This window comes from Colobus angolensis, unplaced genomic scaffold (assembly GCF_000951035.1).
Source record: "Colobus angolensis palliatus isolate OR3802 unplaced genomic scaffold, Cang.pa_1.0 Scaffold342, whole genome shotgun sequence".
In the NCBI taxonomy this organism is placed as follows: domain Eukaryota; kingdom Metazoa; phylum Chordata; class Mammalia; order Primates; family Cercopithecidae; genus Colobus; species Colobus angolensis.
The window spans coordinates 1,501,171-1,526,112 of record NW_012116733.1 but is presented as its reverse complement, the minus strand read 5'-3'; the positions used below and the strand labels follow the sequence as shown (position 1 = coordinate 1,526,112).

General features: G+C 36.2%; 1 long non-coding RNA gene across 1 annotated transcript in view; it reads left to right on the top strand.

Annotated features, from left to right (window-relative positions):
* LOC105519270 overlaps nucleotides 1-23,880 on the top strand; it is a 198,598-nt gene extending 174,718 nt beyond the window's left edge. Inside the window, exon 2 of the long non-coding RNA XR_001002940.1 lies at nucleotides 23,727-23,880. This is a non-coding gene — a long non-coding RNA (uncharacterized LOC105519270). The remainder of the gene's footprint in view (nucleotides 1-23,726) is intronic.
* Nucleotides 23,881-24,942: the final 1,062 nt, after the last annotated feature.

Below are 24,942 nucleotides of genomic sequence, written 5' to 3'. Positions count from 1 at the left end.
GCTCCTGGCCTGGATAACCGGCTTTTGATTTTATTTCTTCTATTGATTTAGTTTTTAAAATTTCACTGATATCTCCCCTAATACTTATTTTTTTTCCTCTGTTTGATTTAGGCTTAAGTTGATTTTCTTTCTCTAATTTCCTTAGATAAAACCTTATATCGTTGACTTTAGATCTCTCTTTCTTCAAGTATGCATCCAGTGCTATAAAATTTCCTCTAAGTACTACTTTTGCTGCATCCCACAAATTTTGATAAGTTCTATTTTAATTTTTCTAAAACTATGTTTTTAGATTTTTTCCTTCAGAGTTCTTTTTTTGACCTTTGGGGTATTTGTAGGTATTTGTAAGCATGGCTTTATTTTTATTTTATTTCCTTTTATTGTTATTATTTTAATTTAGAGAGTGAGTTTTTTTGTTTTGCCCAGACTGCTCTCAAACTCCTAGCCTCAAGTGATCCTTCTGCCTTAGCTTCCAAAAGTGCTGGGATTACAGGTATGAGCCACTGAACACAGCCAATAAGTACATTTTTCAATTTACAAATATTTTATACATTTTCAGCTGCCCTTCTGTTATTGATGTCTAGTTTAACTCCATTGTGGACTGAGAATATATTTGTATAATTTCTATTTATTTTTTAATTTGTCAGTATATGTTTTATGGCCCCAAATATGGTCTATCTTGGTGAATATTCCAAGTGAACTTGAGAAGAATGTTTATTTCACTGTTTGTGGATATAGTGTATTAACATCAGTCAGATTCAGTTGATTGAAGTGGCTCTTCAGTTCAACTATATTATTATTGATTTTCTGCCTGCTAGATCTGTCAGTTACTGACAGAGGAGTGATGAAGAGTCCAACTACAATAGTGGATTCCTTGCAGTTGCATTAGTTTTAGCCTCATGTATTTTGATGCTTTCTTGTTAGGAACATATACATTAAGGATTGTTATGCCTTCTTGCAGAATTGACTCCTGTAACATTATGTAATTCTCTCCTTTATTTCTCACAAGTTTCTTTGTCCTAAAGTTGACTTTTTCTGAAATTAACTACTTCAGGTTTATTTATTATTAGTAGTAACACTGTCATGGCATTCCTAATTTTTCTTTAACTCTTTTTCACTAGTTGTGGTTTTAATTTAGCATTTCATATGATTATATTTTCTCTTCATTCTTAGCATATCCAATGTTCGTCTTTTAAAAATTTGATTAGTAGTTGCCTCAGAGTTTGAAACATACATTTACAATTCATCTAAGTCCTTTTCAAATAATGGTACATCACTTCACTCATAGTGCAAGTAAATTATAACAAGAGTATTTCCAATTCTTCCTTCTGATCCTTTACACTATTCATGTAATTCATTACACTTACTCATATAGCATAATTATCAAATACATCGTTAATGTCATTATTTTGAACAAACTGTTATATTTTATATCAATTAAAAAATTGAAAAAATTATTTAAGCTTAATTTATTTTTCCTCTGACACTCTCCCTTTTTTACATCAATCCTGGTTTCTGATGTATGCTATTTTTCTTTCTAAAGAAGAACTTCCTACTACATTTTTGCAAGACTGTCCTATGGGTAATAAATTTCCTCAAATTTTGTCTATCTGAATCATTTGTCTTTTAAAAAGATTACTTTATAGTATATATTTAAAATGTACAACATAATATCTTAATATACATGTACTTTTTTGTGATAATGGCACCTAAATCTACTTTTTTAGAAAACTTTCAGTATACAATATTAACTATAGTCCTCACACTGTATATAAAATCTCTAGATTTAATCATCTTACCTAACTGTAAATTTGTACTCTTTTACCTACTTCTTTCAATTTTCTTCCCCTCCTTGGTCCTGGTAGCTACATTAATGCTATTTGTTTCCATTTATTCTACTTTTTAAAGATTTTACAGATAAGTGAAAGCGTATATATTTGCTTTTCTAGTCTGGATCATTTCACTCAGCACAATGTCCTCCAGGTCCATTCATATTTTCATAAATGGCAATATTGCCTTTTTTAAGGCTGAATAATACTTTTTATCTAAGAGATATACATATATATATCTATGTAAAAAGATATATATTTATCTATCTTACATTTTTTATCCATTCATCTGTCAATGAATAGCTGGTTCTTTACATATCTTGACTATTGTGAATTATACTGCAACAAACTTGGGAGCACAGACGTCTCTACCACATGCTGATTTATTTTCTTTGGATATATACTTAACAAAGGGATTGCTGGCTTATATGATAGATTTTTTTAAATTAGTTAAAATCTTCAATGTCATTTTCCATAACAGATGCACCAGTTTACTTCCTACCAACTAGTGTACAAGGATTTCCTTTTCTCCACAGTCTCATCAGCACTTGTTATCCCTTAACGTTTTGGTAATAATCATTCTAACAGGTGTGAGGTGATATCTCAGTGGGGTTTTGATTTGCATTTTCCTGATGATTACTAATATTGAACACTTTTTCACCTACCTGGTGACGATATTTATGTCTTCTTAAAAATGTCTATTCAGGTCCTTTGCTTACTTATATATCAGGTTATTTATTTATTTATTTTTCTATTACATTGTGTGAATTGCTTATATATTTTGGATATTGCCCCTTATTATATATGTGGTTTGAAAATTTCTTCTCCTCATCTGTATGTTGCTTTTTCATTTTGTCATTTTTTGGTTTGTTTTGCATTTTCTGCTTGTTTTTTGGCTGTACAGAAGCTTTAAGTTTGACATAGTCCTATTTGTTAGTTTTTTCTTTCTATGTGATAGCCAAAAAATTCTTGTCAAGACCAATATCAGGAAGGTTTTTTCTCATGTTTCCTCTAGAAGTTTTATGGTTGCAGGTTTTACATTTAAATCTTTAATCTATTTTGAGTTGATATTTGTGTATTGTGTAATGTATGCATTGTTTCATTCTTCTGCATGTGGTATCCAGTTTTTGTAACACCATTTATTGAAGAAACTATTTTTTCTCCCATTGTGTTTTCTTGTTGGATTTGTCAAAAATCAGTTAGCCATATGTGCTTGGGTTTATTTCTGGGCTCTCTATGCTGTTTCACTGATCCTTGTGTCTATTTTTATGACAATTTCATACAATTTTGATTACTATAGCTTTGTAATATAATTTGAAATCAGGAAGTGTGGTGCCTCCAGCTTTGCTCTTAGTGCTTAAGATTGCTTTGGCTATTCAGGCTTTTTGTGGTTCCATATGAATTTTACAGTATTTTGAAAAATGTCTGAAAAAGTCATTGGAATTTTGATAGTGATAGCATTGCAATTGTATATCACTTTGGGATATTTTAACAATATTAATTATTACAATCCATAAGCATGGGATTTTTGTTGTTATTTGTTTGTTTGAGATAGGGTCTTGCTCTTGTAGCCTAGGCTGAAATGCAGTGGAGTGATCTCGGCTCACTGCAACCTCGTCCTCCCAAGTTCGGGCAATTCTCCTGCCTCAGCCTCCTGATTAGCTGGGATTACAGGCATGCACCACTACGCCCAGCTAATTTTTGTATTATTAGTAGTAACAGGGTTTCACCATGTTGGCCAGGCTGGTCTTGAACTCCTGACCTCAGGTGATCTGCCCATCTCGGCCTCCCAAGATGCTGGGATTACAGGCATGAGCCACCACACCCAGTCAAACATGGGATATTTTTTATTTACTTATGTCTTCTTCATTTCTTTAATGAATGTTTTATAGTTTTCAATGTACACATCTCTTATTTGTTTGGTTAAATTTATTCCTAAATATTTTATTATTTTTTGCTATTGTAAATTGGATTTCTAAAATTTTCTTTTTCAGATAAAACATTATTGGTGTAAATAAGTGCAATTGATTTTTTCATGTTGATGTTTTATTCTGCTACTTTATATAATTTATTTATTTGTTATAAGTCTGTGTGTATATGTATGCATGGAGGAGTCTTTATAATTTTCTACACATAGAATCATACCCTCTGTAAACAGTGGTAATTTCCCTTTCTTATTTGAACATCTTATATTTCATGTTTTAGTGTGATTGCTCTTGCTAGTACTTCCAGTACTACATTGAATAGAAGTGGCAAGACTGAGCCTCCTTGCATTGTACCTGTTCTTAGAAAAAAAAATCACTCAGTAATTATCTATTAATTATAATGTTAGCTTTGGGTTTTTTTTTTTTACATAAATGGCCTTATAATGTTGAGAAAATCACCTTCTGTAACTATTTTGTTGAGAGTTTTTTATCATGAAATAATGTTGAGCTTTCTTCAATGCTTGTTCTGAATCTATTGACGTGATCATGTTGTTTTACCCTTCATTCCATTAATGTAATGTCACAATAACACAATGTTAGTAATGTAAGTCAGCATTATTATTCCCTTTATATGAAGTTTTATAACAAGCACAACTTTCCAAGGTGAAGAAAATGAATCCATCAGAATAGTAGCTGGCCTTCAGTTGGGAGAATATATGGTGAATGGACGTGAGAACGTTCTAGGGAGGTAGAAATTTTTTTTTTTATTGTGAAAGGGAGTGGGGTGGGTTGTATTGATGTTTCCATTTATTAAAATTATTCAGTTAAGATTTCTATGTAGCTATATGTAAATTTTACTTAGAAAGAATTTTACGCTGCTGTCTGTGGAGTAGACATTCTTTATTCCTTTACTTTCTTAATAAACTTGCTTTCACTTAAGAAAAAAGAAAAAGAATTTTAAAATCAGCCATAAAATATGTATAGAAGGTAGTTTGACATTCTGCACCAATAAAATGTAAAAAAAAAAAAGTTATTTGAATGAACAAATATCATAGAGAGGAAAAAGCAGTAAACCAACTGAGATACACAAATGAAATAAGCCTTTTCTAAAGAGAGGTCAATCTGCATTTCTATGAAAGGTAGTAACATTTTATATTCTATTATACAATAAAGATAATTCATGCTTTTGGCAGAATCAAGTAAAACTTTTACAGGCTTTGAGAAATGAGAAACTGGCTATATAGATAGTGATAAAGAATGAGATTTTTGTTTTGTTTTTATTTGTTTGTTTGTTTTTTCTGACAATCATTTAAGGTGATACCTAGGGATGGAGTGACTAAAAAAGGCCAGGAATGGTGTTTACAAGTGTTAGTAAATTTATTTGGGATCAAGTCTCCCTGACCCTGTGACTCTGGTGAATTGCTTCATTTATTTTAACCTCCCTTATTTCACATACAAATGGATGATATTTCTACCCTACAGCGTTGTTAGTGGAAAGAATATACGTGAAAGCAGCTAGGATAATGAACAGTAGCAGAGTAGAGCTCAAGGTTTTATGTACCAGATTCTATTGAAACATGAAGTTAAACTGAAAGTGAAAAAAGAATAAAATTAATCCCAGTTAAACTTAGAAAAGAAGTTATATATTTTGTGTTAGATAAGCCCCCAAAGAAAGAGGATTTAAGAAATTTATGGAGTAGAGTGGGGGGAATAACAAAAATGGTATTAGTTATGTATCAACTTTATTTGTTAACCATCTGTTATACACTAGGTACTGTTCTAAGCTGGGTAATTATAATGATGAAGAAAACAAAGTCCTTAATTCATGGATCTTGTATTCTGTTAGGTAAAATATAGTACTGAAAGCCTCAGATAGTTCTGTATCAGTATTCAACGTCTGGGTAATAAATTTAAAAGTTTATCTGATTTTTTCAAAAGAGGAGGAATTGATTGTAATGATACGGTATTCGCGGTTTTCACATTGATGAAATTGAAGTCTCATTTCCTATGATTTCTTCAATACCCAGAATAGTTTGTAACACAGTGAGTATTCACTGAATATCAGATAAATGAAAGACTCATGGAAAAATACCTCTTTAGAAGTCCATACAACTAAGAAGGGAGGGATTTTACATAGATGAGCATTTTTGCACTAGAGAGACACATTTTGAAAATACTCACCTCTTCCCATGTCAGTTCCTTTAAGCTGAAATAATTGAATCCAACTGATAATTATTAGACTTGTAATGGCTCTGGGATAAGCATGATCCTAGTAATCTACTGATTTTCCTTCTTTATTCACTTGTGATTCAAGCTAAAATATTAGGCTTCTGACTGTTTTTACCATGTGTTTCTATTTCCTTCTTTCAGGCCTAAGCTTTTTCTGAATTCCAGCTTGTTCATCTGTCTTGAATGTCTTTGAGTTTCTCTTACCAAGGAGTACTCATCTCTGACTATTTCAGCCACCATGTGAAACCTGGTTTCATTGTGAATTGTATGCCCAGATTCTAAAGGTAACCTCATATGACTTTGAGGGTTGCCATTATAGACTCCTGTAAAACCCTCTAAAAAAATCACCTTTTGGCAACAATTTGACATTATGATTGAGTTTACCGTTCTTTTGCTCTCCAGACACTGTAGTCTGAACTGCTATTTCCCCTACCAGCCTGCCCCCAGTATCTTATGCTAAGTCCCCTTAGCTGCAATTCTCAGCACACAAACTCAACCCTGTTTCATGCAGAACTATGGAGCCCCCACAGTCTGGAACACTGTGGATCACTGTCACAGGAAGCAGGCAAGCTTCTGCCTCAGAAAGTATGTGCAGTCTCCTTTCAAAGGTGGGGATCAAAGCAAGTCACATGGCCAGGGAGCAGAAGGCAGAGAACTGAACGTATTTAGTGATCACAACTAATGACTGCCAGGATGAAAAGCTGTTCATGATTTGCAGTTAAATAAAACATGTAGGGTACTGTAGGTGCTTGCTTTTTATTGTTGTTTTGTTTTTGTATGTGTTTGTTTTTTAATGGCAAGCGAAGACATAACAACAACAATAGGTAGTTTTGTCTGTGCACAGGAACGAGACTGCTAAGATGCCACAGTGTGAACAGCATTGGAACCAATCAGAGAATGGATGGAAATAACTTCTTTTTCCTATTTGCTTATTTTTTTCCTAAATTTTGTATAATAAATTATGAGATAAATTGTTTTAATAAGAAAAGCAGACATATATACACACAGGTTAACACACATATGTTTCTCCTTATAACAGCTCTAATGAAGAGAGAGTAATACATGTATTATCTTAAAAAGGTTTCCAATCTTGAAACAATCTTCCAGAGTTGAAGGAAGATCCCAACCTAGGATTCACATAAAATGATAGAAGCTTTTTCTTATAATGAAATAATAAAAATGAATAAAACAATGCTTAAATAAGGATGTATTAGGGAAACTTAATGGCTTTTTATAGCTATGCTTGAGACAGGGTGGATTAATTTAACATTAACAGAAAACAGCAGTACAAAAAACTCCTTGCAATCTATATTGCTGCATTCTGTTCAATTAATGATAATTATTTTAAAGCATGAAAGAATAGAACATATTTGCAAAAAATATACTAAAACCAAACATTTTCTAGAGAGTTTGTATTTACCAAGATTAACTTAAATATCTTTGTCATTAAGTATTGCACTTCAGAATATTGAGGGAATTTGCAGATAAGGGTATAAAATTAATATTGGTCATCTATGAAGAGTTTTGGAAATGGGAAGAAGAGATGAGAAATTAAAGTGGTCTATCAATATTTTCACAAAAGAAAACAAAAATATCATGACTAAAGTGATTTGTGGGTAGGGCAAAACATTACAAAACAATGGTGGGTCTCATAGCTTTTCTTTTCTTTTTTTTTTTTTTTTCTAAATTTTGACAAAAACGTTTATGATTTCAAACTGGCAAATTCACTTCCATGTGCTGTAATGTTTCATACTCATTGTCGTTGTGTATGTCTTTGTGTGACATTGGGATATCAGAATCTTAAGAAGGGTCATGGGCAGAATGGGCATATTTACATGTTTTCCTTTATCCAACACTATTAGATTGGTACAAAAGTAATTGTGGTTTTTGTCATTAAAAAATTTATTTTGCACAACCTAATATAATTATGAAAGAGCAGATGCTGGATTTTATAAGCTACAAATAAGTGACTTTGATGTTAGTCTCAATATTTATCAACATCATATTTTTCATTGTATTTGTGCTTCTTAATATAAATCATTTAGTTCAACAAAAAACAAGTAGTTCCAGATTTACCTTCTTTAATGCTATTTTTACCTATTGAGTAGATCAGATGAGTAGTGTGTATGCAGTTCAGCAAAATATTTTTCAGCTCCGGGCCCTACATAGCACCCTTTAAGATAAATATGAAGATGTGGATTGAATTATTTTGAAATTGATTATAACTGACTGATGAAAAGGATTCCAATTAAAGTGATTAATTTTAACCTGGTAGAGGGTATTTCCTTGTGTTTCCAAGTCTCTATCATGAATCCTAGCTTTTTGTGCATTTATATTAAAGTACAGAAAAAGGTCAGTAATGGCATTCTGATCAGATTAGTAGATGACAGCTAAAAATAGGTAGAAAAAATTGTATGATAATAGCCAATTCAAATATAATAGATGGATTCTGATTAGACATATTTAATAAAAATAAATGTTAGGTGGAATTCCCTGCCCTATCTCTACTTATTTTAGAATGTATACAGTTTTGAAAAGGGCTTAATAGAAAATAAAAGAGAAAATCTGATGTTTCGATTTTAGGAAAATGATCACTTAACTCATACTTTACTCTTTTTGGAACCAGTCAACTAGAATCAGAATATTATATCTCTTTTTAACTACTACATTGCTGGGAAAGTGTTTATAAATACTGAAAAGGTGTGGGTGGCTCAGCACTAAACTTTACTGTAACTCAATAGAGGAGGCAGAAAGGCTAACACTGGATAATCAGAGTCTAGGGAATACAGTGGAAATCTGAAATTATTAGAAGAACTGTGGTGTGGATGAGATGTAGTTTCTATAGCTATATGTAAGACTGAGGAGTCAGACTCACAAAAGAAATATAATTTTAGTTCAATAAAATTTAAAAATTAATCATTAACATCTAAAATTGAATCACTTTTCTTAAAAGAGAATGATATTTTTCATTTGTTGTGGATTTTTTTTTTTTTGGTTTTTATTAAGTATGACTACGATTTATCAATGATGGTGAAGAAGAAATTAAACATCCAATGTAGTGAATGTGGTAGGGTAGAGAGAGAATTTGTCATGTATAACTTATATCGGGGTCCCAGAACCACCCCCTCCTCCATCGCACACAGCAACAGCAGGACATGGGCAGTGGGCAAGCATTACTGCGTGAGCTCTGCCTCCTACAAGAGATAAGCAGCGACATTAGATTCTCATAGGAGCAGCAAACTCTATTGTGAACTGCGCATGCAAGAGACCTAGGCTGAACGTTCCTTATGAAAATCTAATGTCTGATGATCTGAGGTGAAGCAGTTTCATCCCCAAACCATCCCCCAACACCCAGTCCGTGAAAGAATTGTCTCCACAAAACAAGTGCCGAAAAGTTTGGGAACTGCTGACTTATATAATCTCTCCCAATCATGTAATCTTCTTAGAAGTTTTACAATTTTTTCTCCCAAAGAGCTCAATTGACAATTTGAGAAGAGATGTGGAGGCTTAGAATCATTGTTTCATAACTGGTGTAAGAGGAACCTGAAGGTTGAATAGTATGTTGCAAATGACAGAATATACTAGTATAAGAGCAAAAGTTGGATTTGATGCCTATGAATTTCCAATTGGTAACTTAAAGAATATGGCTGTGACTAGTACTCTAAAAATGAAACTGCTGAGCTGTTGAACCAATACATCTGGTTTTCCTTTGAAATTTAAACCCATTTTCTCCCTGTAAAGTCTGATATACTGGGAAGTAAATTAATGACTTAAGTTTGACTACAAGGAATCCTTCTAGGTTGGTAGTATATTCTGTATACTTTGTAATTTAGAACAGTAATTCTGATCATTTCCAATAAAATGAATCATTCTAAATGACCAGAGACTTGTATTCTAGGGATGCTATAGCTTCTGAATGTGAAATTCTAAAATACCAGAACACAAGCTAGGGCCACCTATTCTGGAGCAAACCTGGAGTAGTTCTGCTTGGGGAAAGTAAATTCGTACCTTCAGCCAATCACTAACAGGTTGAAAACTCATGAAAACTCGTGTGACTTCTATAAAGATGTTGGACTAGCATAATCAATAAGAGTCTGCCAACTCTAATATTTTGTTGTTTTTCATGAAATTGTTGGCTGTCATGACCTGAAATGAAGGTTACAAATTGGCGACCAGTGGAATAGATCTGCTTCACAGGTGTGCTTTCTTTGCCTCTTCCCTCCATATTACTTTTAAGCAAATTGAATCAGACAATATTAACAATTAGGACTATCTTGCCACCTTTGCTGTTTAATCATCTAATCTAATTGAAGAAGTGACAAGCCCATCATATTCATAGGTCACACCATATTCAATTGGAGGGGATTATACATGGCTTCTACACCAAGGGAAGAAAATCTATAAGCTCTCTTAGAATTCTATTATAGAAAGAAACATTTAATTTTGAAGATTTAGAAATCATGTTAGCAATTAACCAGTTCCTTCTCTGAGCATCAGTTTCATCATCTGTAAAATGAAGATACAGCACTGTTTTATTTCTCTCTAATTTGGTCTTGAGCTCTCTGGAGAGTGGCTATAACATATAGCCCAGCCCTGACAAGGTTTCAGGGGATTTAGCTGCAGACATTTACAAAGTGCCTTTCATGGACATGTTTTTATCCAATGGACAGCCTAATGCCTAAGTAGCCAACTCAATGCCTGTGTCCAACCTGGACTAGGTATCCTTTTCGCAGGAAATTTGTTCATACTGGTAAATGTCCATGTGGCTCTTGTCTGACCTATTTCCAGTTTACTTATGCTAAATTAGCCACTCTTTAAGAGAGTGCCATTGTCTATGTAGACCAAAATGACAAAGGCATCTCTCAAACATCTTTTCATCTTGTATTATCTTTACTGGTTGAATCTCTATTTCTACACTAGAAAACTCATTTTCCAGAATCACCTACATAAATTCCTTAATTCAGCACAATTATCAATTAATTTACTAAAAAGATAGGTTGTATGATCTTTTGCTTTAAATGCAATTAGATTCAAATGTGAATTGTATGCAATACTGAAAAGAAAATAGCCCAGATAACAATGATTATTCATCGAGTTACCATGAAATATGGAGTGGATCCTGCAATTACTAGTGTAACTCCATCTATCTACATGGTAATTCACAACAATGCGAAGTTCTATTGGCCATTTGTAGGTTGATATGGTTATGTAGTACTAACAGATGTTAAATTAGTTTATAAGAACACCTAGGAACAACTGTAGCAGCAGATTGCTTGTAAGTAATAGGCAAGATTACAAAATTCAGATAACATGGAATGCAATAGGTTTACACTGAGACAAAGAAAAAGCACATATAAATATTAGAGACAAGGAGTGAAATGGACCAAATTAAGATAAAACTAAAATAAATGGGTTCAATATAAGTAAATAACATTAATAATAAAGATAGTACAATAGTAATTTTCCTACTAGGGAAGTTCCATGCATCTTTCTTGCATTTTTGAGATGTTTGCTTTGAAATTCATGATGGTATTTCTTACCTATAAATGTATATATCACATACAGAAAATTAGTATTTCATGAAAAATAATGAATATATTTTACCTGGAAATTAGAAGATTGTAGAAGTTTCATATTTCCTTTCACTGTATTAATAAGCCAATAAAGGTAATCAATGAAATTGAGATATTTCAATCATATTCTGACAGAAACCCTGGTGCCACCTTAACCACAACCATGTAAGCCACACTTCAATATAATGAGGCTGGATTTGATTTCACTTTATTTCTCTTCAAAGACTGTGTTGTTTAATAAGAACTACAACAAAACAAAAGGAAAAAAAAAAAAAAAAAACCCAGTAGCAACCAAAACAAAAAATAAGGAGGTATTCATTTCTACCCCCAGAAGTTGTTTTAGCTCACATTAGTTTAAATAACATTGAAATTTCTCAACCTAAATTGCAGATAATTTGAGATAAACTTTGATGTGATGTAGGATATTTTTGAAATAAATAGTATTGCGGTATTTCTCTGTAAAAACATATTAGAATCTTTAATGGAAAAGATGTATACATGCTGAAAACTGTTAATTAATAAGCAGTTTTTGATTCCTTATTTTGTAAAGGAGGGAAGAAAGATTGGTGAGAAATTCGAAAAAATGTGTACAGAGTGTATTTTAAACAGCATTTTAATTCTGTTCAGTAAAATCATTTATTACTCCTGCTACAAAAGAGCCAGCCCTGTTGATTCTCAATGCTTTTTAATGCATTGTGACTAGCATTACAATGACTGATGCAACACAATGAGTGGAGGAAAAAGTTCTCTCTCCCTCTTCCTCTCTCTTGCCGATCAATATGCTGGAAGAAAATGTCACAGACTCCATTGAAGGTAATAGGTTTAGATCACCACTACACTTTCTATTCAATGAGCTGAGGCTGTTTGGGCCATTTCTGTTGGAAAATTCACCTGTTTGAAAAGATTCATTTTATTCAATGCAGTAGAACAAAACAGCAGAGCAGTGAGCCTGCTACACCTCCAGCTTACCTCGTCCCTTTTTTCTGCTGCACCCGCACTCCAGTCTTGCCTGTATAGCCAGATGTAATTGAAATATACGAAAACTTCAGAAGGCGGGCCATTGAAAAAGGTAGTAGACAAAGCAGGCATGCCATTTGCTTTGTTACCTTCCCTCTACTTTTCAGCACTCTTTCCTCCCATTATGTGCTGTCTGCAGTGCCTTCTTATGCTGTCCTACTGAGAGATAGGACTAGCTGGATTTCCTAGGCCGACTAAGAATTGCAAAGCCTGAGGAAGGGTGACTGCACCCACCTTTAAACACAGGGCTTGTAACTCAGCTCACACCCAACCAATCAGGTAGTAAACAGAACTCACTAAAATACCAATTAGACTAAAAGCAGGAGGTAAAGAAATAATCAAATCATCTATCGCCTGAGAGCACAGGGGGAGGGGCAATGATTGGAATATAAACCCAGGCATCTGAGCCGGCAGTGGCAACCCCTTTGGGTCCCCTCTCGTCATATGGAAGCTCTGTTTTCACTCTACCAAATGTTGCAACTGCACACTCTTTCTAGTCCGTGTTTATTCCGGCTGGAGCTGAGATTTCACTCACTGTCCACCACTGCTGACCGCGACCATTGCAGACCCGCCACTGACTTCCACCCCTCAGGATCCGGCAGGGTGTCCGCTGAGCTTCTAATCCAGCGAGGCGCTGCCCATTGCTGCTCCCTATTGGGCTAGAGGCTTGCCATTGTTCCTGGGTGGCTAAGTGCCGGAGTTCGTCCTAATGGAGCTGAATACTAGTCGCTGGGTTCCACAGTTCTCTTCCGGGACCCACGGCTTCTAATAGAGCTATAACACTCACTGCATGGCCCATGGTTCCATTCCTTGGAATCCATGAGGCCAAGAACCCCAGGTCAAAGATCAAAAGGCTTACCACCATCTTGGGAGCAGCCTGTCCCATCTTGGGAGCTCTAAGAACAAAGACCTGCCGGTAACACTACCAGGCTTCTCTGAAAACCTCTGTCATAGTGCTTTATGAGGTCTGCTCTTTGCAAGAAGCCCTGGCCTGTGGTCACCCCATTCCTTTTTTTATTGATGTCTGGGACAAGTCCTATGATCCATGACTCTGCTAGGAGATTAAAATAATACCAGACCTAGATTCAGATGTTAATGCAAATGCTGGGGTAATGGTTATCCCTTCCAGATACTCCTGCATATTACAAAACTATTATCTTATCCTTTTTTTGATTTTTGTTTTTAAAAATTTTATTTATTTATTTATTTGTTTGTTTGTTTGTTTTTGAGACAGTCTTGCTCTGTTGCCCAGGCTGGAGTGCAGTGGCATGATCTTTGCTCACTGCAACCTCTGCCTCCCGGGTGGAAGTGATTCTTGTGCCTTAGCCTCCCCAGTAGTTGGGATTACAGGTGCACACCCCCACGCCCCGCTAATTTTTGTATTAAATATTTTTGGTAGAGATGGTTTCACCATGTTGATCAGGCTTGTCTTGAACTCCTGGCCTCATGTGGTCTGTATGCCTCAGTCTCCCAAAGTTCTGGTATTATAGGCCACTGCACCCTGCCCATGTTATCCTTAATGAGCACCTTCTCCAAGAAGCTTCAGAAGATATACTTTTGGGAGAAGGAAACAGTCTATCCCATATTTGTATAGACCTGATTTGAAGATGTTTGGCAGCAAAATTATGGCCTTTTCTCTCACCTAATAATCAGTAGTGTAGAAAGGGTATTTTGTGTGAATGAACAGGAGTCTTCAGTGAGTTCATAAACTCCATCAGTCTCCCTACTTTCAGCTTTTTTTCATCTAGTATGTTTTTAAAACTGTGTAAAGTGATAAACAATTGCAGCTCCAAACTCTCTTTCCAAACAGATTATTATCCCTAAGCCTGACTTAAAATAATACTGGAACCAAAAGTGGGTATGAAATTAGGCTTTGCCTGTAAAAGTTTTATATTCATATTTTTTAAGATTTGTCCAAGATGTTTCCATTCCAGAGACTAAAGATGTACCCATCATTTGTCCGATTTTGTTATTTGTTTTTAGAGGCAATCTTGCGTCATAGTTAACATCTGAGGTCAGACAAGGTATAGGTTTTGGATCTCAGCTTGTTGACTTATTAGACGTATAACCATGGAAATAAACTGTTAAGTCTTAGTTGCTTCATTTACCAAATCTCTAGAAACTGTTACGTATTTAGCGATAAAACACCAAAGTTGGTGTGGAGTTGGGGGAAAAAAGTATGTATATAGGCCTGGTGCAGTGGCTCATGCTCTGTAATCCCAGCACTTTGGGAGGCCAAGGTGGGAGGATCACCTGACGTCGGGAGTTCGAGACCAGCCTGGCCAACATGGCGAAACCCTGTCTCTACTAAAAGTACAAAAATTAGCTAGGAGTGGTGGCAGGCACCTGTAATCCCAGCTACTTGGGAGGCTGAGGCAGGAAAATTGCTTCTATCCGGGAGGCAGAGGTTGCATTGAGCCAAGATGGTGCCACTGTACTCCAGCCTGGGCCACAAGAGCAAGACTTTGTCTTAAAAATAAATAAATAAATAAATTTTAAAAATGTATGTATATAAAGCATTTAAAGTACTTAGCAAATATCTTGTAAATAACTATTTTAATTATTTTACTACTATTATGAAGGAAACAATTAGTTAATATGATCCAGTCCATAATATGCTTATAGGAATCAGTTTTTTAGAGTTCCTTCATCTGATGAACAATGGATTATCAGATGGAGTTTGGAGTTTAGAGTGTTCACGTTAAAAAGCATAAGCAAAATGGCAAAGAGAAATATGGGAAAATGGGCAGACTTGACATTGTCCCACTTTCTCCCAAGATAGACACCCATAGGGTATTTATTTGTGGGACACATTCCAGCCATTGCAAAATGCATTGAACTTTGTTATTAAAAAGCACTGTGGCATTATCATCCTATGAATGATGTTTATGTTGGGTAAGAATCATTAAAAGTTCAGATTCCAAAACTCTGGACATCCTTAGGCCCTCAAATTATTTAGTCAAGCAAAGAGAATTCTCATGCTAATGAGGGCAAAAAATTGGATTCCCCAGTTTACAGAGTATAGCAAACTGAACAAAATTGTCAGCAGAACATTTAAATTACTTTTTTGATAAGCTTGGCTATTTACAAATCATCAGACAATTACATCTTCCAAAAACTATTTAGCATCAATTCACTCTGCCTTTTCAACAGTGCACTTGACTAATTCCAAATAAATTGAAAAAAATTACCTTGCAGATTGCAAGAAACTGACCAAAAACAATTGCTAGGGTTTTAAATTGTATATTGTTAAGCAAAAGAGTTTTCCTTTGCTTCATCACCCGTGTTCCAGACATTAACCCATTCGGACAGAGAGAAAGACAAACAATGAACATAACACCTAAGACGAAGCTCCATCTTAAGAATCCCAATGAAGCAATTTTCATGAACTTTGAAATGTTACATTTAATGACATGGGGGGAGATCATTCTTTAACATGCCCTGGTCCTGCAATGTATTATTATTAGCCATAGTCTTCTTACTAAAAGGGAAATTAGAACTCATAGATTGAGGCCAATATTTAAGGGACCCAAATCTATGCCCTAAGAATCAATTACAGCATTCTCCAGCAAAGCAGTGAAACCATAAAAGTTGATTCCTCTCCCTACACACTCTCAGAGATACTCAGGACTCCATTCCTTACCACACCTATTGAGCTGTCTTACAAAACCTGCTCTGCAGAAAATATCTGCAAGGGAGAATTTTCCTCCTGAAATAGCAGCGCTTGGACAACAATTCCTCAGTCCATCTAAGAAAGTACAGAGGGCAGAGAGCAGTGCTGACTCTAGTGGATGGAGCTTGATAAACGCTATTTCAACACCACAGATCTTAGGTGTATATGCGAGCATGAGGGATGAAATATTTTCTATTCAGATATGGTTTCTTTTATTAAAATTATGTCTTAGTCAACCCCACAATGAATTGGTTTTTATTCAGAGAAGGTTTTTTTATTATTATTATGTTAACTTCAACATTCCTTAAGAAGAAAATTAAGACTGTTCACTTAAAAATACATAAAATGTAATTTAAACTCAAGTGTCGGTAGTAAATAAGTTCATGCTTTATCTTTTTGTCTGGACCCTCTCCTGGCATTCTCTAGTTACCTTGGAAATGATGGCCGTGTCTATCTGAAGACTGAAGTGATTGCACCAAGAAGTCATAATAGGCAGATTTCCTTCAGTCGGTGCACTGCCTTCCATGTAACCTTGTCTTTGAACATTTATGACTTTTTTGAGCTGGACTAAACTGGTATGGTGTGGTAAATGATATGGTAAACCATTAAGGTGATGAATTCTTCTGGATCAAAGAGGTGGAAATGTCAAAAGCCTGTTACCAAAATACCAGGGGTTCTGTCTAGGTTCTGCTGTTTAACGCACAGAAAGCCAATCTCTGAGACAATGAGTATTTCCAGGGAAGAAGGCTTTCATTGGATGCTGCAGTAGAAAAGAACAAGAGATAGTCTCAAATCTGTCTCCCTGACCGACCAAAATTGGGGTGTTTATATAGCGAGGAAGGCAGGAAAACAGGAATTAAGGAGAAGTGTGGAAGCAGTCATGATAGATGAGGAGTCTAGTGTCTGGTTGTTTGGTTGCAGTGATCTCAAGAGTTTCAGTTCCTTGCCTGTGGGTTGGTTTCCTGGGAAAAAAACTCAAGAGACAAATCTAAGTTTCAAGTTTTAAGACCAGGGAGCATCAATTTCTATGTTTGTTCAAAAACCTTAAATATTAGTTATATGGGACAATGGGTGGGTTTCATCTTGATGGATATAATGTATATTAAAGATGTTTTAAAATCCAATCAAAGGAGAAAAATTCATGAGGTACTGAGAGTGGAGATAAAGCTGCAAGTAAAAGGCAGATATAAAGGTCATCGTCTTCTGTGGGTTTTATTCTGCTCCCAGAAAAGAGAGGCTTCTGAGGGGTAGACAGTTTTTAGCTGAACAATACATAACACTTTCACCCTGTAAATCAAGGTTTCGTGAGGACTTTAGGAAAGGTGAATAGATTGCTATTGCTCCAGTTCATTTCTTCTATCAGGGGGATGGCATTATAGGACAGTGATTAAGTAAAGATGTATTAACAGTCCAGTGGCCAAATATCCTCCACTGAGGACAGTTTTGGGCAAAAGTAATTAATTTGATTTACAACAGCTACTGGTCCTAGAATACACTTGGGACTTTTGTCTCTCTGTAGTTGTTAAAAATTTTCTTAAAAGATAAAGAAAACACAGACAGATGTGTTAACCCTTTGTTATTTATAGTACAGTTGTCATTCTTATCTTGGTAGTTATTTTATCCACTATATGGTTCTAGGTTTAATTTCCTTCAAAAGTCATAATAGTCTTTAGCTGAAGTGTTTACAACTGATCATTAATTTAGCTTCAGGGAATGAATACTAAAGAAAAAAGATACCAATTAAATTTCAATTGGCTATTTTTTTAAAGCAGCAAACAGCAGAATCCCCATTTCAATTTAATTAACTTGGGAGAGGAAGTTAAAGGAACAAAAAAGGTGGACTTCAATATTTTATACTTATACATACTGTTTTGAAGAAATTTTTCTAGAAATTTTTTCTATATAAACAGGAATTAAACATAAAAAACTATAAGGAAACAGAGAGTGCGGACTACACAGGACAATTGCCATTGCCATTATTATAAATTTGTATTATATTTTTCCACAAACCCAAGTAATAGTCTCTGTGATTGTGAGGAATACTCTATTTTTTTCTTGTTTAGCTTCAAGCCACCTGGAAGTGACAGAGGTCTGTGCATCCCATACAACTTGAAAAATTTTCAAATTATTCCAGGGAGAAATGAAAAATGACATTTTTCAGTGCATGAAAGAGAGGTTATTCCTCATAGAGGAAAGACTATTCCTTTCTTGATGGAATGGTGAAGTACAAGAAAGGGGAAGAAAAGTAATGCAGAAAAATACTTTTCTTTAAGCCATACAACTCATTTTCTCCCTTTCTTTTCGCATTTATTTTCCTGCCAGGCCACAGCCAGCTTTATGTTTAGGTAAAAAATTCAGACCAACCAAATAATATAATATGAAGGTTGCAGATCTCTTCTTTTACCTAAAACAGTACTGTAAATTTAACCATTACTGCCATATTTTCAGAACTCTCTAAATGCAAAAATCTAGAAGTGTAAAATAGTAATAACTTACGGTGAATTTATCTTATTGGATTCCTAAGGGTATAGTAAAGATCTGAGGGAATAGTTTTGTTGTTCATAGGTTTAATGGGATATTTACCTGTAAGGTGCATTACTTTTTTGAGAGTACTGGAAAGAGGCACAAAGTGAAAGTACTTGAATTTAGAGGTGAAGAAATCAGCAATAGTACAGTTGAAAGATTTTATCTCTCTCTCTCTTTACTTATCTGTCAATCAATAATTTTATACCTATTTCTATGAAGAAAGGAGAAAAGGAAATTTTGGAATGCTGTCTGTATGCATTAAGCACATATGGAATTGTGGATAAATTGATTTATGTAGAGATTAATAATAATCAAAATGTGAACCCACTGTCAATAATTTTACATACCTTCTTTCACATTTGGCAGAATTACAATTTGAAGACAGAACTCAAAGACTTTAAGTTTTGTTATGAGAAGTTCTGTTTTCATTGTCATAGCCTAAGATGGTCTTGCTTCCTTGAAGACCATCCAGATAGGTAGTACTAGAAGATGGGCTCCTGTCCCGTTTTTATCATGAGGCTGTGACTGGGGTAATTGCCTAAGCTCCTAAAGCCTTACTGACCCTATTCATATTATTCTCCAAGTATGTATTGAGCCTTGTTTTGTGCTAGGTTCTACTCTAGGTACTGGGAATACATCCGGGGACAAAACATACCACCTGCTAGTCAGGGAAGAGTGTTAACAAATAAATTAACACATAAACATATTCCAACATGGGAAATTTATGGAGAAAAGAAAAGTTAGGTGAGAGAATTGGCTGTTAGGGTGGGGTCTGCAGTTTCATTTAGGGAAATTACCAAAGGCCTTCCTGATAAGATTAAAGTAGAGAACTAAAGGACTTGAAGCACTGGAACGTGGGTGAGTCCTGGAAGCTCCAAAGCCCCCCATGGGGACACTGAGGAGAAAAATGTATCCAGAGTGCGGTGAGTGAAGGGAAGAGTGGTAGGAGATGAGGACTGAGAGGTGGGTGCTCAGGCAGGACATGGAAGAGAAAGGTTGGATCCTACCCAATGGGCTTTGCAGCCATGTAAGAACTCTGCTATTACTGAGCAAAAGAAGAGAAACTCTTGGGCAGAGAGTGAACGTGATCTTTATCTAATACAACATGAATGATAACAATGCCTACACCCCTGGATTATTATAAAGATAAAATGAGATAATGCTTGAAAAGTCAGCACATAAAAATTGCCAATCGGCTTCATCAGTGCCAGCTACATCTAAAAACACAAACTGTAAAATCTGTTCCATAGGCTTCTCCACTTTCTTAGTGTTCTTTTCAGGTTGGGCTTTACCTCCCAACTAATCTATAAACTCCCTGAACACAAGGTCTGTCTTACATCTTTCTTTGTGTTAAAGAACCTAAATTTGCCCCAGTAGCTGATTTAAGATTTATGTGAATTGCTTGAATAGCATAAATAAAAGCAACAAACTATAGTAGGCATCAGCTCCTAATGCAAGCAAGCCTTATCACTGGTGAGAAGGAGTGTGAAAACAAGGCTGGGAACAATCTCTTTGTAAAGAATTAGAGCAGTCCATTCCCTGCCAATTACTCATTCAGACCCTTATTCCCGAAAGTCTTTTCTTACTAGTTTCTCTCATAGTATCCTGGGAAACAATTGGATATAATTCTAAACAATATGACTTAAGATTGTTTAATAAGACTGTGAATAAGAAATAAACCTAAAGTAGATATTTATATTTTTACAAACTTAGTAAAAATATTTTCTTTTTTTTTTTTGGCCTCCATTTCAAAACTGTAGTCTTTAATTTGAATTTTCTCTTTCTGAATCAGGCCAAAATATTTGTTGAGTACTTATAGCAGGTTCAGAAGGGCTGAGAGCATGCAGCTGGCCTCTCTCTTTCCACATGTCAACATGAAAGAACAATGAATTTGGTTCTAGGCTCAGCTTTGCTACTTTGGGCAGCAGAACCTAAGCTGCACTTTAGTGCCTGGTTTGTTTAACTATAAAAGCAGGTATCAAGCATATGCTGTGTAATGAATCACAGGGATGTGGAGGTAACCAAGCATGGAAAAATATATAAAGCCACTTCTTAAATTGTCTCAATTAGTCTGCCACCATCCCCCCTGAATATATGATCATATATAATTAGGGGGGAAAAAGTGAAGTCAGTAAATTCTGACTTCTGTCAGCTGAAGAATGGTGAGGTTCAGACATTTGGAAAGGAGAGCTTTATTTCTCATAAACGCTTACAGCCTGCAAGGTGGCCATTCTGACAGGCTGGGAAGCATAGCCCCCAGTCAGAAATCCGAAACAGAAACTAAAGTGAGAGGTAAAGGGTGTTAACAGGAATTTGTGCTAAGTGGGGTGGCTGATTATACATATTCAATAAACTATAGGAGGAGTCATGAATATTTATAAAAGGAGAAATGTGCTTCATACGCTCCGGGGTCCCATGTACAAAAAGTGACTGTGTAACCTAGAACCCAGGGTAGAGTTTTCAGCCCTCTGATGTCAAAAGGTGAAGCACAGGACATGAAAATCCTCACTGCACATCTTCCATAGACTGGCCAGAACCATCCTGTGGCAGATGGTCTCTTACCAGGAAGCAATGTTGGTCAGTTAGTATCAAAACTGCAAAAAGGGAAGGGCAGCCTCAGGAGGCTGGGTAACACCAGCAGTGGAGCTGGTGTTTCCAAAGGGTTGGTTTCTGTTTAGCCCTTAGGGAAAAAAGCCTAAAGGCAATTAGGGAGGGAGGAGGTATAATAGGGTGCATCTGGCCTGGGGCGGTGGCTCACTCCTGTAATCCCAGCAGTTTGGGAGTCCAAGGTTGGAGGATCACTTCAGCCCAGGAGTTCAATATCAGCCTGGGCAAAATGGTGAGACTTTGTCTGTACTAACAATAAAAAATTGGCTGGGTATGATGGCGCATGCCTACAGTTCCAGCTACTCAGGAAGCTGAGGTGGGAGGATAGCTTGAGCCCAGGAAATGAGGCTACAGTAATCCATGAATGCACCGCTCCATTCTAGGGGACAGAGCAAGATCCTGAATAAAAAAAAAAAAAAAAGTCGGAGAGAAGGGAGGCATGTCTGACCTCTTATCCCTTCATAGCCAGAAACTTGGTTTTCAAGTTTCTCTGGGGTCTCCCTGGCCAAGAGAGGGTCTGTTCAGTGGGTTTGGGGGCTTAGAATTTTATTTTTCTTTCTTAATAGTACATTTTAAAAATGATTAATATGAATTGTAATGGCGAGGGAAAGCTAAGTGAAACAGGCAAGTTTTAAGATGAACTAAAGAGTCACAATTTTTTGCTTTGCTCTGCAGTTTAGTATCAGGCTTTTGGTGAAGTCACGGGTCTTCCTCCTCAGCTTCATTTAACTTGCTCACTTTGTCTTCTTTTTGGGTTTTTAAATCTTTTAAAAATTCCAGATGCATATTACATCCCATGTGTTTCATTAATTTAGCTAAGATGATCCTATTTGCTCTTTTACTTATTTCTCATATTTTTTTCCCTTGGATATTGTTGAATATTACTAATTTTTCCCCTCCTGAATCTGAGGAGGAAATTCAAGGTTGTACCATCTATCACATTTCCCCTTAGAAATTCCTCCAGGAGTCCTGGTTTATGCGAGCACCATCTACCTCTGGCAGCCATTTTGCACTTCACGCTTCCCTTATTAATGTGCTAGAAATTTAGCTGATTGCCTCTGTGGCCCCTTAATTAAAGACAATTAAAAGTTGCTGGGTTACCATGGGGATGACTGATTACCCAGCGGAGTTCACATTTGAGAAGATGAACCCTCAATAGTCCTCTTGCATGAGAAACAAGGACTTAGCCCTCAGGCCCCTTTATTTCATTCCCACAATACTAAGAAGTTACCTAAGCTTTTATTAAGGCTGAAACTCCAGGTCTCTTTTCATACTGCAAAACAATTTATTAAGTGTCTGTTTATTCCCCTCTCCCAGGCCTCTTCTTAAATTTGTTATGACAGAATGCTAGATAGAAAGGTACTTAAAAAGCTAGTTAAACAAGCTAAGCAAACCAGCTCGGCTAACTAGAATCATCACAGTTTGTTTCATATCCCAGATCTGGAGAGGGAAACTTCCCCGGGTCCTCTTGCTTCCAGCCCAGTTTTTATTAACTAGTATGCAGATTAATGTAAACTGTCCCTGACTCATTGCCTCAGTCCTGAGTTGGCAAAGGCAGGGACAAACTACTGGTTTGCTATTTCTGCCTCAGTCTTGTTAATTTTGTTAGGATGACTCCCTGAGTTTTGATAATTGGCCACTGTAAGGAGAAGACAAAGCAGAGGTAAAAAGTTAAGGCTTCGATTTAGTCTGGTCCTTTAAAATGCCGATAACTGACTCGATTCCTTCTCCTAGTTCTTACATTACATGTTATTTTTATTTATTTTGCTTTACTGAGCACCATAGTCTGATGCCTGATCCTATTTTCTTCAAGTTTGCCGTAGAGGAGAATCTTCCTTGAAATGTCACTGTTATCTCATGAATCAGTAATATGTTTACACGGTGCCACAATTCCTGCTGGGGATCAATTGCTCAGCTCTCCCAATGCTATCTGACAGGCTAGGTCTTCTACTGACTCCAGCTGGACCTGTTCACTGAGTGGCTGCCCCACTCCTCTATCTGGTTCTTATCTACTCCTAGCACATGAAACCTCCTGAAGGGGAATCATCCTATACCTTTTAAAGTCCCAAAAGATTTTGCCTTAATTAAGTTACTGAGAAGACGTTAAACTGCTTTTGCCTTAAAAGACAGTTTTAAGGCAAAACTGTGAACTCATCTCCTGTCTGTGTAAGGAACTCACACTTCCTCATTTATATGGCCAAGCATCCAGGAATTTGGTCCTTGCTGTTTTCAATGGATTCTATCCTCAGGAGTTCTAGGTAGTTTCTCATGATGATTATGGATGTCTCTAGATAATTAATCTAGACCAAGGCACCTCCTCTGTTCTAATATTTGTCCTCGGCTCCTGCAGCAGCACTGATCCCCTGTTGAAGACAGACAAACACATCTTTCTGGTGTAGAAGATTATCAGTATGATCCATACACTTAAGGAAAGATCTCATATTATTGAAACAAATATTTTATTTGATAAATTGAACTACAGAATAAAGTACTTTTAACAAACCGTACTTTCTGCAGTGGTTCTTTCTTTCTCTTGTTTCCTTTCTTCTTTCCTTCCTCCCTAGCTGTCTCCCTCATTCTCTTCCTTTTTTCCTTCTTTCCTTTCACTTCCTTTTTTTTCTTGATTAGAATTCTAGAATTTCTACTTAAGTGCAGAGATTCCTACCATCTGAAATGCCTGGTTTCAAAGGGAGAGAATAGTAACCCACATATTTTTTTTCAATCCAAGGGAAATAATAGAAAGACTTGTGCCTTACATTTCTTCCCATTCTTCCTACGACTATATGTTATTCACAAAAGCACATGGCACTTGAATTCTAACAAAATTGTGATTAGTATTAAAGTGAGCTTCTCAAATGCACTCTGCACGTAACACTCCAACAATTCATGATGGATTTGCTGCCTTAAAAATAAAATAATCTTGATAATTTTTAAAACCAATAAGCAGAAACTAATTTCAAGAGCCCGCTTTGTGTGTTAGATTCGGAGCATAGCACTTAGTGTTTTCCTCAGATAATGGCAGCATAATAGGTGTGAAAGGCTGACAATTTGGACTTTGTGGGTGGTCAGGAAGGGGTCACTCATGGGGCCACCTGTCCTTTGTTCATGAGCAGCACAGCCATGTTTCAAGTAGTCCTGGGGTAAGGTTCCCTGGCACTGTGCTCTCAGCAGGATGCTAGCCTGACCTGTAGGGACCACCTCCGAGACTGTGTGTAGTTCACTTTCCGGGACCGGCTCTGTCCTTGATCTCCGTGCTGTGACTGACATCAAGGTGACCAATTAGTGAGCACCATGATGGTGTTTTCTGTGATGTTGTAAGGGCACAGAGGTCACAGGCGATTCAAGCCCAGCTAAATCCCGGGAGGCTGCACAAACCATGCCTCTGAAGTCTGACTTCAACACAGCATCCCGCAAATGAAGGTATGGCTCCTTTTTTGAACTTGACCGGGAACCTGCTCACTGAGCAGGTGCCTGAAATGCAGCTGCTACAGCAATTTTCAATAGCAAAGACATTTACTGATTGCCAAAACCCAGCTTTACCCTGAGACAAGGTAACCTGGGTCATT